The sequence below is a fragment of the Lepus europaeus genome, chromosome 10 (genome assembly GCF_033115175.1).
Source record: "Lepus europaeus isolate LE1 chromosome 10, mLepTim1.pri, whole genome shotgun sequence".
Classification (NCBI taxonomy): domain Eukaryota; kingdom Metazoa; phylum Chordata; class Mammalia; order Lagomorpha; family Leporidae; genus Lepus; species Lepus europaeus.
Window position 1 is genome coordinate 21,725,303 of NC_084836.1, and position 19,286 is coordinate 21,744,588.

The 19,286-nt window shown below is 39.8% G+C and overlaps 1 protein-coding gene and 1 pseudogene across 15 annotated transcripts in view; one reads left to right on the top strand and one right to left on the bottom strand.

Annotated features, from left to right (window-relative positions):
* ANKS1B (ankyrin repeat and sterile alpha motif domain containing 1B) overlaps nt 1-19,286 on the top strand; it is a 1,247,671-nt gene that overhangs the window by 902,028 nt on the left and 326,357 nt on the right. The gene's annotated exons all lie outside the window — the stretch shown is intronic.
* LOC133769313 (U2 spliceosomal RNA) lies at nt 11,881-12,047 on the bottom strand (annotated as a pseudogene).

Consider the following 19,286-nt stretch of genomic DNA (forward strand, 5'->3'; position numbering starts at 1 on the left):
TTATTACATATGATATATAAAACAACACAATATACATATTTTATAATTATATATTATATAATATACAAAAGTACTTCAAAGCACTCATGAAAAATTAAAGGATGTGTTTTTTGATGCAAAAACACTTTTTGAAAGCCACAAACGATTCTTTCATAATGCACGCTTCCCATGAACTTTTTCAAGTTAAAGAAATATTTCATTGGCCTGCACTGCAGCTCAATAGGCTAATCCTCTGCCTGCGACGCTGGCACCCCAGGTTCTAGTCCTGGTTGGGGCACCGGATTCTGTCCCGGTTGCTCCACCTTCCAGTCCAGCTCTCTGCTGTGGCCCGGGAGTGCAGTGGAGGATGGCCAAGTGCTTGGGCCCTGCGCCAGCATAGGAGACCAGGAGAACCACCTGGCTCCTGGCTTCGGATCAGCGCGGCGCACCGGCCACAGCAGCCATTGAGGAGTGAACCAACGGCAAAGGAAGACCTTTCTCTCTCTCTCTCTCTCTCTCACTGTCTACTCTGCCTGTCCAAAATTTAAAAAAAAAAAAATTTCAATAGGTACAAGTTGCTAGGAACACACTCAGAAGGATCAACCAACTTACTATAAGACTATAAAAGATGACTTTTTTTTTTTTTTTCAGGAGAAATGGTACTATTGAATAATGGGGAAGAAAAAAGAGTAATTGACTTCAAAATCAACAACTTGAGTAAATTTGGGCATATAAGTTTTGAAGCGGTCAAAACAAGCCATTCAGTTTGTTTTTTTATTCCTCACTGTGGCATACTCTGTAACTAGAGTAATGCACTCTAACCTCTGTCACAAATGACTCCAACATCCCAGTGACTTAATGTTATTAGATTTGCCTCTCTCACATTCTAGCTAGGTCTGATGTGAGTCAGACAGCTTCCCCCAGTCACTCAGGCTTCCTCTGTCAGGGGATCGCCCATCTCACAGTGCTTTGTGGGTAGCCACAAAGGTAGAGCGGAGAGGAATGTTAGAAGATGACATGGCATTTTTTGCTGCCCAACTTGGCAATGCATCACTTATTTTAGAGCACACGAGAGTCAGCAGAATCTGTGTTCATGACTCCATAAAACTTGCAAGTAGGCTAAGAAATATAGTATCTTTTCCAGGAGAAGGTGATAGAATTCCTGAGAACCTAGCCATTCTGTTCCTGAAACACTATCTCCTCTCCACCTCAGCTGCGCCCTTCTTCACAGGTGTCACGGCTCTTCATTCCTGGGGACTTTATGTCCTGGAGAAATCCTTTATGACATCCTCTCTCTTGGCCAGGGGGACAATTTAACACTTCTGTGTCCCTGTTACACCCTGTAAAACCACTCACTGGCTAGTTTGTTTCTGACATTCGAGAGTAGTATCTTCGCCCTATGCATCTTCATTTCCTAAGCCTGGAACACACATGATATCTAGGCTTAGTACTCTTCAGTTAATGTTTGTGGAGGGTCTTGGAAAGTCCATGGAAAATGCATATCATAAATAAACTGTGCATGAATTTAAAAAAAATATTCACACCAAAATCAACTTATCTTTTAAGTCCATTTTCCCACAAACTTTTTGAAGTGCCCTAGTTTTGGCCTGGACTAAGCAAAACAAGAATGCAGTCCTAAGTAGGTCAAGTTGTCTCTCAGAGATATTTCTCCACTAAGTGGATTTATTTTTAAATGTTTTACAAAGGACTAAGGTAGGTCCTTCATGAATACAATACCCACAACATTGGATCCTGCACTCCAAGAGTGACTTATTCTCTTTCTGTCTACAAGAACGGACTAATAACTAATGGGTTCTTCAGGGGGACATTGAGTGAATGAATGGTTGATGTTTAATAAAGATCTTTGTGCCCTTTAAAATGATAGATCCCGCTAAATACATGGTAAAAACCATAACTGTCTGGGCTGGACTGCAGGGTATAAGAGCAGTACAGTTCAAACTTCCTTATTTGTTTCTGTGATCTAAGGTTTTTATGCCACTTCAGAAAGCAAGATGGCTACTGCATTCTTGCTAAGTTAAGAAAGAGGTTTTTTAGTGTATTTCTTAATGAATTTATCTTCTTACAGTCTATACTGTAGGCCAGAGAGCTGAAATATCATTGTCACTCATACTCCCCCCCTGATATTTACAGAAAAGTGGGGGTGGAATCAGACAAGTAAATAGGTTCTGTTCTATTGCTGTCCCCAGCAGGTGCCATCCTTCAACTTTGAGAAGTTCAGCCCCGTCTAATAAAGAACAATGGCTCTGTTGGTATTACACTCAGTCAGTACTGAGAGTAATAGGAATTTAGAGAGCACTCTCTTCCTTACATAATTTTTCAAAAAAATAATCACCATTTAACACTAGAAAGGACTTTTCAATATCCAGTTCATCCTCTCACTCAAGTCACTTCACAGATGAGGAAGCTAAGTTCCAATTATTAACTGACTAGCTTTAGGCAGATGGCTGCTTAGGAACAGAAGTAGAACTAAATTCCGGGTATCTGTGGTCAGGACAGTCGCCTCCTGGGCGAGTGCTGTGCTGTGTCAGAGATCCAAGGCTGAGTGGATGCTTGTGTGACTGTGACAATGACGAAAAGCAGGAAAGGAAAGGACCGAACAACTAAAAGCAAGAACATGGATTTTATAACATTGGACTTCTTTTTAGGTTTCACGCTTAAAAGGCAGTTTTTACAGCCTTCATAAGCCACCAAACTCCTTTCTCAAGGTGGGAAGAGAAGATCAAGGCAAGGTGCCTGAAGTTCTGGAAAGAAAGGGAGGAGACAGACATGAAAAAGAAGCAAGGCAGACATGGGCCATGTCAGCTGTCCAGTGACCGACAAACGGGTCAAATCATTGGGTTAGCCTTGAAGGTAGTTTTGGGAGAAGCTTCATGGACTGCACGCATTGCTGTTTCAAAGAAGAAAAGGCATAATGGAAAAATAAAATAAGGCAAATGATCTTTTTTCTTTTCATCTGTTAACTGAGTAGAGAGGAAGGAAAGATGAGCAAGGTGGAAGGGCATTTTCTAGAAGAGAGTGAAGACACATCTTTAGAGCATGAAAATCCATGGAGAAAACGTTCTTATATGATGAATCCAGGGAGCAGCACACTGTAAATATTGGAAATATGGCCAGACTCCCTGAGTTTGGATCTTGGCTGTACTCTTTACCTAACTATGAAAGTGTGGCAAGTTTCTGACCTTTTCTTTGCCTGTTTCCTCATCTTTAAAATGGATGCAGTGATTTTACCTACCTGGTAAAGGTGTTGTGATATTTAAATGAGTCAATATTTGTAAAACACTTAGAACAGAGCTTGTGCAAATATGTGCTATATTCAGGTCTATAAGGCAATTTTGAAAAAGAAATGGGAAAATGAATCAAGAAAAACTTAAGGCTCTTTCGCTGTACAAATTACACTAGAAACTTTCTCTCCAGGCAAAAATAGTAAGGAAAATGAATCTCCATTTATTTATTCATTCAATACTATTTATGAACCACATGCTACATGCCAGGCACTGTGATAGCTGTTGAGAATTTGGTGTTAGGAAATAAGCCTACAAGGTCACTGTCCTCTTGCAGCTTATATTCTAGTGAAGGATCCAGACAGAAATAAATAAAACTATGTAATTACAGGTAATAATAAATGCTGTGGAAAAATACCAAGCAAAGGAGTGCACAGAGAACCACATGGGAGGATATTTCAGTTGGATAAAGTGGGATTCATACCCAGGCAATTAAACAGTGGTTCTTAATCATCTCACCATATTGTCTAAACACTGTACCTCAAAGCATAATAAAGATAGTAAAAGAATATGGAGATGCATAAGCTAAATAATCCACTTAAAGCATCCTTAAGACATTTGCAATCTTGCAGGAGCTCAGAAAGGAACACCCTTGAGCTTTCAGTTAAACCTGGTCTAATCCTAGTTTAGCCACCTACTATTTTCATCACCTTCAGCAAGTTACTTAAATGCTGTAATCCTCAATTTCCTCATTTATGTGATGGAGACAATAATAGAACTTAAAACATTAAGTTATTGTGACTTAAAAATGTAAAATGTGTATGGAGTTTCTGGCACCTAGAATGACTAGTTACAATCACTTGCATCTGTTCAATAAATCGTCACTAAATTGACAAAAATCAATTTTTGCTATTGCCAGGGGCCAAGGTGTAACAAACATTACTCACTTACTGACCTAAGAGAGTTTGATACTAAAATATGCCCATGACTGCATTGTGCAGTAAGCTTTCCATTTTCTGCTAGGAATTTCTCAAAAGACTCTTATTATCTGGATAAGAAAAGAGTAAAACTTTCTAATTTGATTGGCATCTGCTAAACTAATTATTTTTGAAATTTACACAGAGTAATTATTTAACTCATCAGGAACTTGAAGAGGTGTTTAAAGTTGTAACTGGAGCCTTCATATTTGAGATGTTAAATGAATAAGCATAGTCCTTTGAGGGTTTCCCGGCTGCATCTCATATGAGGCAATGCACTTAGTTCCCAACACTAAGTGAGATGGGAGAGGCACTGAGGGAGGAGAGCAAATGGAAAGTGTGCTTTAAACAGCAAGGGCTCAATAAATTGATGGGCCATACAATGGAATGGAAGTGAACTGAGAAGCTAAATAGTCAGACCTTGTCAGTATGTTTCCATTAAATTGCTAAAGGCATTGTGATTTCATAGAAAAGCACAACCATATGAGTTTTTACAAAAATGCACCCACCACTTTGAATAAGCCATCATTGCCTACCTTTCCCATACAATTCAACTCAGTGTTAATTTAATATTTGAATAGAATTTGGCAACACTCCTGATTTTTGATCAATAGAATTCAAAGGTGAATTCTGTTCAATTTATGTCTGCAAATGCATTGAGCATCTACTTATTTCCCAGAAATAGTACACAGATGGGAAAAAATTATGAAATTACATAGCATCTGCCTTCAAGGAGATTTTAATCTAGCAAAGGAAATCAGGCCGATGTTTAAGTGACTTTAACACAAGGCACAGCATAGCATGAGCTATAATACAAGTAAAATCACAAACTTCGGCTGTTCAATGGAAGGGAAGTTATCATCTCTTTAGGCAATCAAAAGAGGGTTTCTGGAGGTGGAGGCAGGTACATAAAAGGCCATTCCTTTGTGCCTTAGAAACTTCTTTGTGGTAGGAGTTTCATGAGAGCTCACGCCACTCCAAGCAAAAGTGACCCAAAGTATTTATTTAGCTTGTTCAAGCAGATGGGTGTGGCTGGTTTTTCCTCCCCTTTGTTACAACCATCCTCTGCAATATGGCTAGTGTCACAAAGCCAGTTGTAAGTTTCATTCACCATTACACCCTTCAAGTTCTAATGAGTCAAAATCTCCAAACCCAAGCAGACACCACAGGCAGATTCAGTGGTACAGATTGAGCTAATGACACAGTGAATAGTCTCCCACCACTTCCTCATCACCTGGTATTTAGTTGTGGTTATTTTCTTTGTTGGTGATCAAAGGTCTTTTAGATTTCGAGAACTGCCAGTCCTCTTATCCAGAGTCTGGCTTTGGGTACTGGTGTACTAGTTGATCTTCTGTAGATTCACAGTGAACACTGGACCTTCAGAACACACATTTCTAAAGATATTCTGAGCTTATCAGAAAAACACTGTAGGGCAAACCGCCATGTTAATAGCAAACACTGAGGTAGAAATTTCCTGTGTGCCAGGCACAGTTCTAAATGTTGTTACATTAACTCTAAATTAACTCATTTACATCTGAAAATAAGATTTCCATATTACAGGCGAGGAAATTAAAGCACAGGAGTTAAGTAACTTGCCTAAGGTCACATAGCTAGTACGTGCAGAGTCAAGGACTCAAACCAGCCAGCCTGGCTCCAGAGCATGAGCTCTTACCTGCTATCTTCTGTAGCTTCTATCACAAAAACACTGCATTGCTATACTCTGGAGAAGCATCCAGCCAAACATTCACCTTTGGAAAAACAATCACTGGCCATTTTCGTTTTCTCCCACAGATCTATCATCTCCTATGTTGGTAAACTGGAATTCAGCTTTCTTTCTTTCAAGCTAACATATAATCACTTCTCTCATCAGAGGAAATGAGTACTCTAGAAACTGCCAGGTGCCTTCTTTCATGTCTTCAAGAGGAGATATAGTTTAGCTTCATTTGTTATTCTCTGAATTCATGATGGTGTAAGTGATAAATAGATACATTTTAAATAATTTTAAGGTTATAATTTATGAATCACAAAGTCCTGACAGGTTAAAAGCTTTTTGTTACATTATCAGTTTTAACCTCAACCCTTCTTTACTTAGAGACCTTGCTTGGTGGCAAAGGACTGTATTTACAATTTTCTAAATAGGTAAATGTAATATAGAATATTCTGAATGTGAAATGTTCTCCACAGATGTACAAGAGATTATTGTTATAAATGTAGAGAAGACTGATTTCCCATCATCTCACCTCCAGGGCTCAATTGCATCATCTCCCATCAGCAATTACCAGCTTCCACTTTGGACAGAATACTTTTCTAAGAGCTACATGAGGCAGACACTAAATAACAATTGACCTTGCTTTGCAAGACCTTGGCATCCCTCTTAGCTTGGGCAAGATGGAAGAGAGCAAATACAACTCCATGGTCATAATGTTTACAAACACCCACATAATCATGACAGGATTATGTTCATCAGGAAATTGCTGAGTCACCACCATCCATTCAGTTGGGCCATCAGTTCATTTTAACCCTATGCTAGCTTCAGAAATGAGAATGAAAAAAAAAAAATAGGTAAGATTTAGTTCCTGCTTCAGGAGTTCCACCTACATTGTAGAGATAGCTATGTCAAAAACTAAAATACTGTGTGGAAAATGCTACAAGAAGAGAGAAAAGCTCAGTATCTGACAGTGAGAGAAGACTTTCTGGACAGGTGGATGATGCTTGAACTAATTCTCAAAGAATGAATAGATATTTTTAGCCAAACAGGCATTGAGAAATTCACTTCAAACAGATGATGCTGCCTATATCCCTGCTAGGACTGGGGACAATAAGGAGAAATAGGTGCCCATAGGTCATCTCTCCCCCCCCCACTACACACACACACACACACACCTCACATTCAGTAATTCCACCCCCCAATGTATTAACCCCAATAGAAAGTGTGAAGGAACTCTCCCCAAGGTTCTCTAACCCACTCATTTTTTCCCTTTGCTCAAACATAAAAACTTTTTGGCTGTTAACTTACTTTTGTATGTTTGTATACCTTTTAGGTGTATACCTAAAGAATCACATATTCTTAGAAGTAAGGACCTAAAACCCTTTTACATTTACACTGTGTCTAGGTATATATATTATATATTCATATATCTTTTATGCTTAAAAATTTGTGTTGACTTAAATAAATAATAACTACTTAAACTCTTCTACGAGCTGACTCTGAATAAAGATTCTCATAAGTAAAGTTAAAGATCTTTAGTTATGCCATTATCTCATGGAATTAAAAATTCTGAACTGATAAAAACAAACAGGTTATGAGGCTGGAAATATTTTTCTGAGGACAAAGATGTTGACTGCTGTGACTGTTGTTCTCATCCCAATGGTGATGGAATGCTTATTAAATCATCCCTAAACTAAAGATATAAAAGGAGTTCTCAGGAACTCAAACCAATACTATAGTATAGGGTTACCAAGAAGAAATCATAGAGCAATAGTTACCCGCATAATCTATACCTTACTGAAATTTCTCCTAATGACGCATTCTAGATGTCTCATGTCACATGTGCACCCATTAACTAGATCCCTGGCTGACAATGTGACATCTGCCCATTTCTACCTTTCCTGCTCTGGCTTATTTTGTTGATATCTCTGATCACCAGAGCTTGAAACAGTGCCACCAAGACCTATCAAAAGTGCCCTGAGCTCTGTTAATACTAATTGAGGGAGACAGATCTGCTACTAATGGCTCCAAAGTTTGCATCTAAACTGCAGGTGTCCAATATGTCAAAGGTACTGACGCCTGTGCTACTGGCTATCGTGCCCATCATCTTCCCATCAAGGGTAATCTAGAAAATGCCAAATGAGTGTTCTGCCAATGCCACCAAAGCCTGCCAGTATGAGCACCATTTGCCAACTGCCAGTGTCAAATATTGACAGCACCAATATCTGCAATATAGCACCATCTCTGTTTGCTAATGAAGTTGCTGGTGCCAATTCTGCTAACTCCTTTTGTTCCCAATGTCCTGAAAATGTTTCATGATATAGCTCTTTCACCACCAAAGCCTCTTTGTCTTAAGTTTTGGTCCATGGGAGCTGAGCTAGGGCCCTTTCAGAGGCCAGATCCTGAAATCTATTCAGAATCACCCATCCTCTCTGATCTTCATCTGTTGTCCCTTGGATCAGATGCATCTGCCTTAACTGCCTTCTGTGAAGTCTTTGAGGTCTCTGGATTCCTTACTGAAAATCCTCCTGCAAGACCAACACTGCCAATCATCCATAAATTTCCACCTGTGATGAAGTTCTTTCCAAGCTCAGCTCCCTGCCACACAGCTGCAGCCATTATGCCATGTTAGAAAACAGGGCGAATTTATGTTATGCTTCAGGAAATCATGTTGGTCTGCCTTCAATATATGCCCAGAATCTGACTACTATTCAAGCCACTCAGCTTCATTCTGGATTATTTCCACAGCCTCTGGAAAAGGGCATCCCTATTAGCTATTCACAACATAGCAGCCAGAGTGATTCCACCGAAACATAAGCCACATCATGCCACATCATGCCACACACCTTCTCAAATTTTTGTATTGGCTCCTCATCTCTCTCAGAGTGAAAGCCAGCCCTTACAAAGCCTTCTAGGCTCTCCCTTATTCAGCCCTTGATTACTTCTCTTACCTTCTCCCCTTTCCTCTGCACCTGCACGTTATGCACCAACCTATTGATCTCCTTGTGATTCCTTGAACATACACTGCTCTTTCTCCTGAGTGTGGGTCTTTGCTCTAGATGTTCCTTCTCATCCTAGATACCAACACAGCCAGTTCACCATCTCTTAATCTCTGTTCACATCTTGTCTTCTAGATGAAACATCCCTTTGCTACGTTATTTAGCACTGTACCTCCTACTCCATACAAGGTTCCAGCACTCCTAATCCCCCTGCTGTCCTTTCTCTTTTTCACAGCATGTATCACATTCTAACATAATATACACCTTATTTATTATGGTTGTTAATTGTTAACTATCTGCCTTATTCACTTAGAAGGTAAACTCCATAAAAATTATAATTTTGGCCGGCGCCGTGGCTCAACAGGCTAATCCTCTGCCTTGCGGCGCCGGCACACCGGGTTCTAGTCCCGGTCAGGGCACCGATCCTGTCCCGGTTGCCCCTCTTCCAGGCCAGCTCTCTGCTGTGGCCAGGGAGTGCAGTGGAGGATGGCCCAAGTGCTTGGGCTCTGCACCCCATGGGAGACCAGGAGAAGCACCTGGCTCCTGCCATCGGAACAGCGCGGTGCGCCGGCCGCAGCGCGCTACCGCGGCGGCCATTGGAGGGTGAACCAACGGCAAAGGAAGACCTTTCTCTCTGTCTCTCTCTCACTGTCCACTCTGCCTGTCAAAAAAAAAAAAATTATAATTTTGTATGTTTTATTCACTGATATCTGCAGAACCATACCAAGTTACAGTAGGTACCCTGGTAGTATTTGTTGAGTGAGTGAGTAGATGGATGAATGGATGGTACATCCTCAATTTTGTAACTCTCTAATGGAATGTGATTATGCTAATTTTTGACTACTGTGTGAGTGATATCTTTTGTACTGCTCTATGCAGACAAAACATAAGCTATTCATTTGTATACAGCTAACTTAGGTTTTATGGTACATTTTTCTGCTTGAAGTGCTTCTGTAGATGATGTTATTTATTATGCACATGTCTGGAGGCTCTGGGGAAGGATATGGTTTTTAAATATCAAATAAAAAGAATTGACATTCAGAACATTCATTATCTTCTGAAGACTCAAGTTTGGTAATTTTTAGTTGAGGCTAAAAACATGCAAACAATTTTCCTGATTTATAGTAGCATTTAAAGTTTCTGCTTTAAGAGCAAAGCAGTGTGCTATATTAACCTCAGAATGGCTACATGAATGTCAGAAAGCATGTAAGAGAAAAAAGAGACCCTGTGTCTTTTTCTAAATATAGTTCTCATCACTGGTGGAGCTTAAAAATATGAATGATGGGAGCATTATTCAGCATCTTACTCTAGTTGCAATAAATCCTTGCTCATCTTTGAGCCCTTGCTTCATAGAGTAGTTGTGCAACAAGGAAATAAATCAAAACAAATAGTGATGTTTAACAAAGGGCTCTGGGGTCAACATTATCTCAGCAAGCATTTTCAAAATAAAAAGATGGTGAAAACATTTCCTTTTATTGAATTTTTAAAATACTCATTTTATCAAAAGCTCTGGGGAGAAGCACAATAAAATGATTCAATAAAATAATTCAATCCTAGGACTATGTTTATGTGTATACTGTGTAGTGGTTCTTTTGGTCTTTTCATCCACACCCTACACAGATCCCACATGTCAGATAACTGTCCTCAAGTGATGCCATAGATAGAGTTGTTATTCTTCGAGTGCACAGATAAAACTAAAGAGGAGAAGACCAATGCCTGACCATTAAATCACTCACGCTGCTTTTAAAGCAGTAGACTGCTTTGTGGTTGCTGCTGTTACTGCAATTATTTTTCCAACGATGATTCATGAAATTTGCCTGTTTTGGCAGCTTACTCCTATAATTTGTTGTCAGCCCAGCACATTTGACCAAGAGGATGCCCCATATCCCTGATGGCTGGAGGCTTGACTAGTCTGGCTAGTACTTCTATGGCTGATCACCCATGATATCATTTATCTATGCACTGTTTATTTTCAGTTGCTTCACTTTTAGTTTGTTCCGTGTTCTAAGACTTATCAAAATTAGGGATATCTCAAGCCCTCTTTGGGCTAGACCTTAATTCATTTCTCTTCTTCATTGATGTAGAAACCATGGGACAATGAGAGACAGGGTCCAATCCAAAGCACATGAATATCCCTTGATTCCTTAGACCTGTGTGCCAAGTAATATCCAGATAGTAGCTCTTCGCTGCTCCTGCCCTCTGTCTAAAGCTGGGAGTCTTCACTTCTCTGAACACTTGAGGGGCCCCCAAATTGATGAGGCTCAGTTAGCAGTGGGTAAAACAAAAAAGAGTTTATCACCATCAGCAATTGTGAGCCCCTCGCAACAATGAGTCACAATCCTCTTACCTTTGAGGGTTTAAGTTTCTCTCTATTCTGTTATGGAGATTTTATCCATAACAGAGTCTGGTACATACAAAAGGGCTTTAAGCCACATATTTATTTGTACCTGTACCCCTGCTTTGCTTCAGAGACACAATACAGAGACCTTATCATGTTTTCTTTCCAAGAACAGTGGTGATGTGTTAATCTTGTTAATTCCCACAAAGGGATATCATTACATGGACTACCCAGATTCTCAGGCTCCATAAAGGACATTTGTCCAAATACTACCTAAAACCCTTCACAAGTGACTTAAAAATGTTAAATCTTTAAAGTCTCATGTACTTGTTAGGCAATGTTCTTATCATCAATAGGGTTGTCCATTTTGTAGATACGTCTCTTTAAATGCCCATAGCATTTAGATGGTGATGGATAGACTTTTTTCTGGGGCCCCACGGTCAGTGGATCAGCCTTTCTCTTTCATGTTCAATCAGCCTTTTAAGAACCACTGATGAAAAAGTGCAGTGATGTCTAAGCCCGGGTCTCACAGCCTGTAGGAGATTTGATCCTCACATCACTTGATAGACCTGCCTTAGGACTTGGCAACATACCGCCTGCCAGCACTGCTTGTCCTGGTTTATTTTCATGGATGCTGTTAGTCCTAGTCTTGAGTAGCAGCAGGGCAGAGCATAAGAGGCTAGAACAAGAAGCAAGAATAAAGAGAGCTATCCAACAATATCAGCTGTGTGTATTACAAAAGCTCCAATACTAATATTAAATTTTGTGCTACACTTGATCTTAGCCAAAAGGCCGAGAAGCAATTAATACTAAATTTTGTAATACTAAAAGTCTGAGAGTTACGAAGTACATCCAGATGGGAAAAGAAAAGCCACAGTCCATTGCTGCTTCATAAGCAAGTGTAAGTAGCTGCACCTGACATATTAGGGTCGTAGGAAGAGGTGGGCTTCATGAGTGATAGATTTGTCTATTTATATCTGGGGAGAAGTGCACCCCACAGAAGACAGTGCCTGAAGATATGGGGTCCTGCACCAGAAGATCATTTGTGGACATCACATACAAGTGTCCCACTCCCACCAAGTCTAAGTCACGAAGTTTCCATACTCTCTTTTAACACAGAGATTATTAACCCCAACATTAGCTCCAACTTGAACTCCTCAGTGCTGTAATTTCCAAGAAAAGCAAATACAATCCCCAAGCAGAAAGCAAGGCCTGCCACTCAGTCTCTTGCACTCTTGGACTTGTGCCTTCATTACTCTGACCTTCCTCCTCCTTAATCCTCATTTCTTATCCCTTTCCATGCCTTTTCCTTGTGCTCCCCACAACATCCTCTCCCCATACAAACTCCTCAGCAGAATCATTCAGCTTGCGCTTTCCACTTCCTCCGCTCCTCCTCTCCATGCAGCCAGCTTCTGTACTCAGTAAAGGCCTTGGAGACCTGTTGGCCAGATCCCATGAGTCCTTTTTCTCCATCTTAATGAGATTTCTCTGCAATACTTTGCCACTACTGGCCCCTCCCTCCTTGAAATTGGTCTCCCCTGCTTCTCTTATATCAACCATTCCTTTATTGGTCTCCTAAGTGTGATTCTTATCTTTTCCGTATGCATTGAAAGTGTTGGCTTATATTCTCAGGCCACTCACCATGTCATCATGCATGACTGCAGCTCCCACCTATGAAAAAAATAACTGTTACTTTCTAAGTGCTTCTGTGCCAAGAGCTGTGCTAAATCCTTGCATCATTTTGTTGCACACATATGACAATTCTCATTACCATTACTGTTCAGAAAATGGATTCTTAGGAAGCACAAATCATTTCCTCAAAGTCATACAACTAATGAGCAGAGCAGCCAGCACTTATGCTACTGATGATGTGCAAAACCGGGTATTTCCCCAAACTTTAAAGTGCCATTACACAGCATCTCTAATTTCTCATGTTTCTCATATCTCAAAATGATCAAATCATCCCAGTCTCTTTTATTTTCTTTCTCAACTGATAATAGCACCATGTTCCCAGGTTTCCAAGCTAGTAACTTCGGGTTTTTCTATGTTTCCCACCTCTTATCCCTTGTACAGTTATTGCGAAGAGGTGGTGGTATGATTGAAAGGACTATGCCAACAAATGCAGATAAAAGAAATGAAGCTTCCTTTTAAATAGTGTTCTGATTTGAGATACAGAGACGGAGCTCCAAGCCACATATTTAACCCCCAAATTCCACCGGAGTCCCTGGGGTAAAGCTGAGGAACTCAATCAAGGTCTCCCACATGGGAGCCCAATCACTCCAACCGTCACCCCTGCCTCCCAGAGTATGCACTGGTGGAAAGGTAGAATCATAAGTTAAAGCCAGGGATTGAACCCAGCTACTCCAGATGTGCAATGCTGGCATCCTAACTTAACAAATAGGCCAAATGCCCCCCTTCCTGAAGCTTCTTTAACAGCCAAAGATGTGAAAGTTTATGGCTACACGAAACCAGAAACTATACATTGTACTGTCAAATGGAGGCACAAGTGTCCTTTAAATGCTCCATATGAAATTTCCTTATTTCAGTTATGTTTGTGCTCACTGAAGTGCTGTGCTACTAGAACAGAGACCATCACAATAGGAGTGTACCTCAAAAATTTCATGGAAAATTAGATTAAAAGAAACTTTTTATTTTGGTTCAAAGACCTTAAAATCTTTGCATAGTTTTTTCATTAGAAGCATTTTCCATGAACTTTTTAATACCCCTCTTTATAGTGGTTTAAAGAACAGAATCTTGGGACAGGTATTGTAGTATAGCAGGTAAAACTGCCAACTGTGATACCTTCATCTCATATGTGTGCCCATTCAAGTCCCTGCTGCTCCACTTCCAATCCAGTTCCCTGCTAATGCACCTGAGAAAGCAGTAGAAGATGGCCCAAGTCCTTGGGACCCTGTACCAACATGGGAGACCTAGATGAAGCTCCTGGGTCCTGGCTTCAATCTGGCCCTGCCCTGACCATTGTGGCCATTTAGGGAGTGAACCAGAGGAGAAAGATCTTTCTCTTTCTCTTGTCTCTCCCTCTCTCTCTTTGTAATTCTGCCTTTCAAATAAGTCAGATAAATCTTTCTTTTAAAAAAAGAGTAGAATCTTTATAGCTTTCATATAACAGTTTGAAATGAGCAGTCCAGGTTTATAAGTTGGCCCTGTTCTATTCTATTCTGGAAGGACCCAGGGCTTTTTATCTGTTGCTCTGTCATCTTCTAAAACATTGCTGCTCAAAATGTAGTCCATCACCAAGAACCTTATAGAAATGCAGGATCTCAGATCCTCCCTTCAACCTAGTGAATTAGAATTGAATGTTTACAAGATTCCCCCATATGATTTTATGCACATTAAGCTTTGAAAAACATTTCCAAAACCCTAGGGTCTTGTACCCCTGTCTCAAAGCTGGACTGCAGACTGCTGTTGCAGCTTATGAGAAGACAAAGACAGAGGAGCTCTATAGTGAGGAACCTCTTTTAGGTTGAAGTTAATCAGCATCCCTTAGGTGCAAACACACATTCTCATAGCAGTGGCCAGAAAATAAGCTGATGTGTCTTGCTCCTAATTGGGCAGGTGTGAGCTGAATTTAAGCCCCATTATATAAGAAGAAAAGAGGACAGTTTTTGGCAGACAACAAGTAGTCTCTGTCTCAATTTTATAAAACATTCAGACATAAAAATACCTGTCTAATCTATTACTGACTTTTGGGGATTCCTAATTCTCTTGGTCTAATTACCATGCCAATGTCATAACTCTGGCTTAATCTCTTCTTCCACTGTGAACTATTTAATCCCAGGTCTATTATAAAGTTTGTATCATTCTCTTTTTACTCCTGTATCTGTCTTCATTACCTTTCTTTTGTTATATCTCCCATCCATGGTTCTGTCATCTCACAAGGTATAAAACTTATTTGCACAGACAAAGCTCATTTCAGGCAGAGAGAAAGAGTAATAGGCTAGATATGTATGTGTATTTTATATATATGTAAATATATATAAATATATATTATAATAGATATATATGTATATATACATATATGTATGTGTTGTATTTAGCTATACATTGGAAGTCAAAAACTACCTGAGAAAATTAAAAGAAAATGGAACTATGGCAATCATAATCTTATAAAAGTCTTCTAGACCAGTAGTTTTTAAATATTTCTTTCTAAAGCAAAGAAAATCTCTCTTCTCTTCTTAACTGTGTGAGACACTTATGAATAGTTTACTCTGGTTGAAGTAGATCAAGCAGTCTCAGAGACTAGGCTATGCAGCTCTGACACCCCCCACCCTGAAACCCCAAGACTGTACAGAGCACTGTCCTTTGGTCTCTCTGCCCACTGTGTTGCCTGTGATGTTACACAGTATGCTCTCTCTGAGACCATGTATGCTTTCAGAGGCTCCAGAAGAGAAGTCATTGCACACACAGCAAATACAATAAGGAAGGTGTATGGTAAAATATATCAATATATCTAAATTTCCCCAATACTAAAGCTCCATCACTGTCTGCAATTTCTGTCTTAAATTTTTCCCCAAACGTTTGAGTTCAACAAGTTGAATCGGATTGTCTTGTACTGAGCCTCTGTTATGAATGTCTGCTGTTGGCCCACTGCTGTCTCTCTCAGATTATAGACAGTTCCTGACTCCCACTCATGCTCAGTAGTACTAGTTGCCCAGCAGTCCCATGAAGCTGTCTCTCCCAAACTCTGTCTTGCCAAATGATCCTGCTACAAAAATAATTTAATCATTGCTAATTTAACAAAACAGTCACAGTAGTACCTGTGGGTATTGCTGAAGATTCCTGAAAGAAATGTGAATGCCACCTGATGTTCAGTCTGCAATATCCTATCATGTGTGTGTGTGTGTGTGTGTGTGAGAAAGAAAGAGCATGTGTGTGTGTGTGTGTGGCCTTTAGGCTTATTTTTTTCTTTAGTTGGTAAATAAAATAAATATTAAAATTAGTTTAAAATCACAGGATTATAAAATTTAGGTAGGATAAAAAAATTTTCCAACCATTGGTCCAACATCTTCATTTTGTGCATTGCAACACTGAAACAGAGAGAGATGAAGTACCTTGCCATTTTTACATAGCTAATAGACATAGCTAATAGACTACTGAACTATGGCAACAAAGTCTGTTTCATTTGGGTAATACATCATGCTACCTGGAAGCCTGGAAGTGGTTTCTGGTACATGAGGGTTTTAAATAGCTGTAAATGTTACTGTTAGGCCCTAAAAAATAACCTTAGTTTTGTAATAGGGAGTACAAAATATAAATCTTTCCTATAAATGGATACCATGACACTGAAATGTATGTGCCATTTGATCTTCATGAGTTCGGTAAGTCCATTAACTTAGTAAACATTTAGCAGATGTCTACCATGTGTGAGGTGTGTTCCTGGACACTTTAGGGACTACAAAAATGACTAAGCCTTGTTTCTTCACCAAGGAGTTGGCAGTCTGGTGAAAAGCAGATATTCTTATTACTATTATCAAAAATTGACTTTAATAATGCTGCAATAGAAATATTTGCAAATTACTATAGGAATCTAGAATATATGACAAATGCTCACTTGGAAGTAAGGGTAATATCAGATTTGCCTCCACAGAGGAGATAGTGTTTAATAGGACATTTTAAGGACAGATGGAATTTCAACAGGAGAACAGGTAGAAGCAGCATTCCTGGCAGAGGGAATGGCATGAACAAAGGTACGGAGGTATACTGCCAAGTAAGTAGCGGATTATACCCCAGAAGTCAGACTCATACCATAGGGACTTCATTTAGGAATAATAATGATGCATAGGTAGGTGTGTCTACGTGACAGGGAGGTTAACTTAGGAAGAATCTTCACATTAGCATAGCTCAGCTTCCTAATGTTTCTCTGTTTCATGGGGATGCCTTTGCTAATGGATTCATAAATTAGAGCTTGGGTTATATTCTATAGGCACGGTGTATCAACACCAAAGCTTTTGAAATAAGGAGTAACTCTATCTTGTTTCTCCAAGTACATCAAAATTTCGGCAGTTTACAACAAAAACTAAAAAACATCTACCCATGGGTCCGTGAGTCAGCTAACTTCAACTGGACGTTCCTGAGCTCCATCAAGCTAGAATAGACTCCAAGCTTTGTGTTAAATTTGGGTTTGCCCCACAAGTCCTCATGTTTCTCCTAGTAACAGCAGTTATGCAACTACTCAGCAGTTGCTATTCTTACGTAAGGATATATATGTATAGGTACATGTGTATATAAGAATAGCATAAGAACACAAAGAATGAGTAGAACACAGAAGCACAGAGGCCTCATTTATAAACTGCCTATAGAGAGGACCGATACTGCTATCTGTTACACTGGCCATCATCCATGGGAATGAGAAGTAACATCAGCCACAGTGGGGTATAATGCAGCTCCCTTGGTAAAGACCACAGAGACATGATTGTGCTACAGGAAGAGAGCAGAAAAGTAGAAACAACAATTCAACCCACTTGGATGACCCTGTTAGCTCTGTTTCTGAAAAACAGCTGTGAGCTGAGGGAAAGAGGAGTGAGACGTCAGCAGACATGTGCCCTTTCTAAAGCAAGGTAAACGATGAGGGAAAGAGGAAGAGATGAGAGAAGAGTTTTGATTGGACATTGAAAAGATTAGCAGCCAAGGGCAGAATTTTGTGCAGTTTCAAAATGAGCAAGGACCTAATTTAGGATAGTGGAGCAGGAAGAGAACTAAGAGCTATTGAAGAGCTGATGTATTCAAAGCACTGTACTCAGCAACCTACATACTCTATACCGTACCATCCTTACAACACCACCACTTGGGCTGGATATTACCGTGCTTATCTTAGAAAATGGGAAAGTGAGGCTCCAAAGATCACCCAGTAAAATAAATAACTGTGATTGTCAGGTTCCAAAGTCCATTTTGGAAGAAGGAAATTGGATTGAGACACATATTGGAAATCAAGAATTTATAGGAATTGTTGCCTGAATATTATGGTAATCAGAAAGAAGAAAAAAGTGATGCCTAAGCTTCTACTTGGACAATGAAGTGTTAATTCCCCCAGTGACTGAGATGGGAAACATGGGGTAGTGGAGCTGCTTCTGAGCTGAAGGACATAAATTTGGTTATGATTTATACTGGTGATAATTATTGGACACCTATGTGCAATATCCAACAAAGGGTTAGAATTTGTATGTTAGAGCCCAAAAAGAGAAGCCAATCCTGGAAAAAAATCACTCCAGAGGTAGTGTCAAAGTAATCAAACTGTAGAAAATTAATTAGCAAACTTGCAACTATGTTTTGCACAGTTCACATCCAGGGAACGGCTAGCAATTTATTGTACTATATAGACATACACATATATCTAATCACATTCATTAGTATACATATAATACAGTGAGATATTAGATTGATTTCAACTGGCCTTGAATGCTGGAATAGGGCATTCAAGTTTTGGGACGGGGTTGACTTAAAGCTTTTAGAAAGATTAATGTAAGTAGCAAGATATAAGCTGAACTAAAGGTAAGAGACCAGGTGGAAGGCTATAGCGTAAGTTTTTTGCAAGTGCTAATAAGACCCTAAACAGAGTAGTGGCAGTAGGAACAGAAATAAGGGAACAGATGGGAGAATTACTTTGGAAGAAATTATTGTTCAGCACAGTAACGAATCTGCATATCATTGAATACACGTCAAGTTAATTTTGTAGCTTCATTTGGCTCTAATAGTTTCCTCTCTTCAGGTATGCAGAAACTTCAAAATTTATTGGTCCTCTGTTCATGTATTTTTAATTAAGAAGCATAATTTCCATGAGGGAGAGACCGTGACTGTTGTGTTCCCTGCTCTTTCCAGAGCATCCATCAGTATAGGCTCTGCTTAAATATTTACCAAATGAGTGGATGGATGAGTCCCCTCCCTAACCCCCCCATACCCCCACCGCACACATCAGCCTACTCTATTCCAGGGTCTCTTCACTTGTGCCCTCCGTATTGCCCCTGTCTTTCATCCTTCCACCAAGTATTTCTTTCCCTCTCACCTCTGTAAGGTTGATCTGGGAGA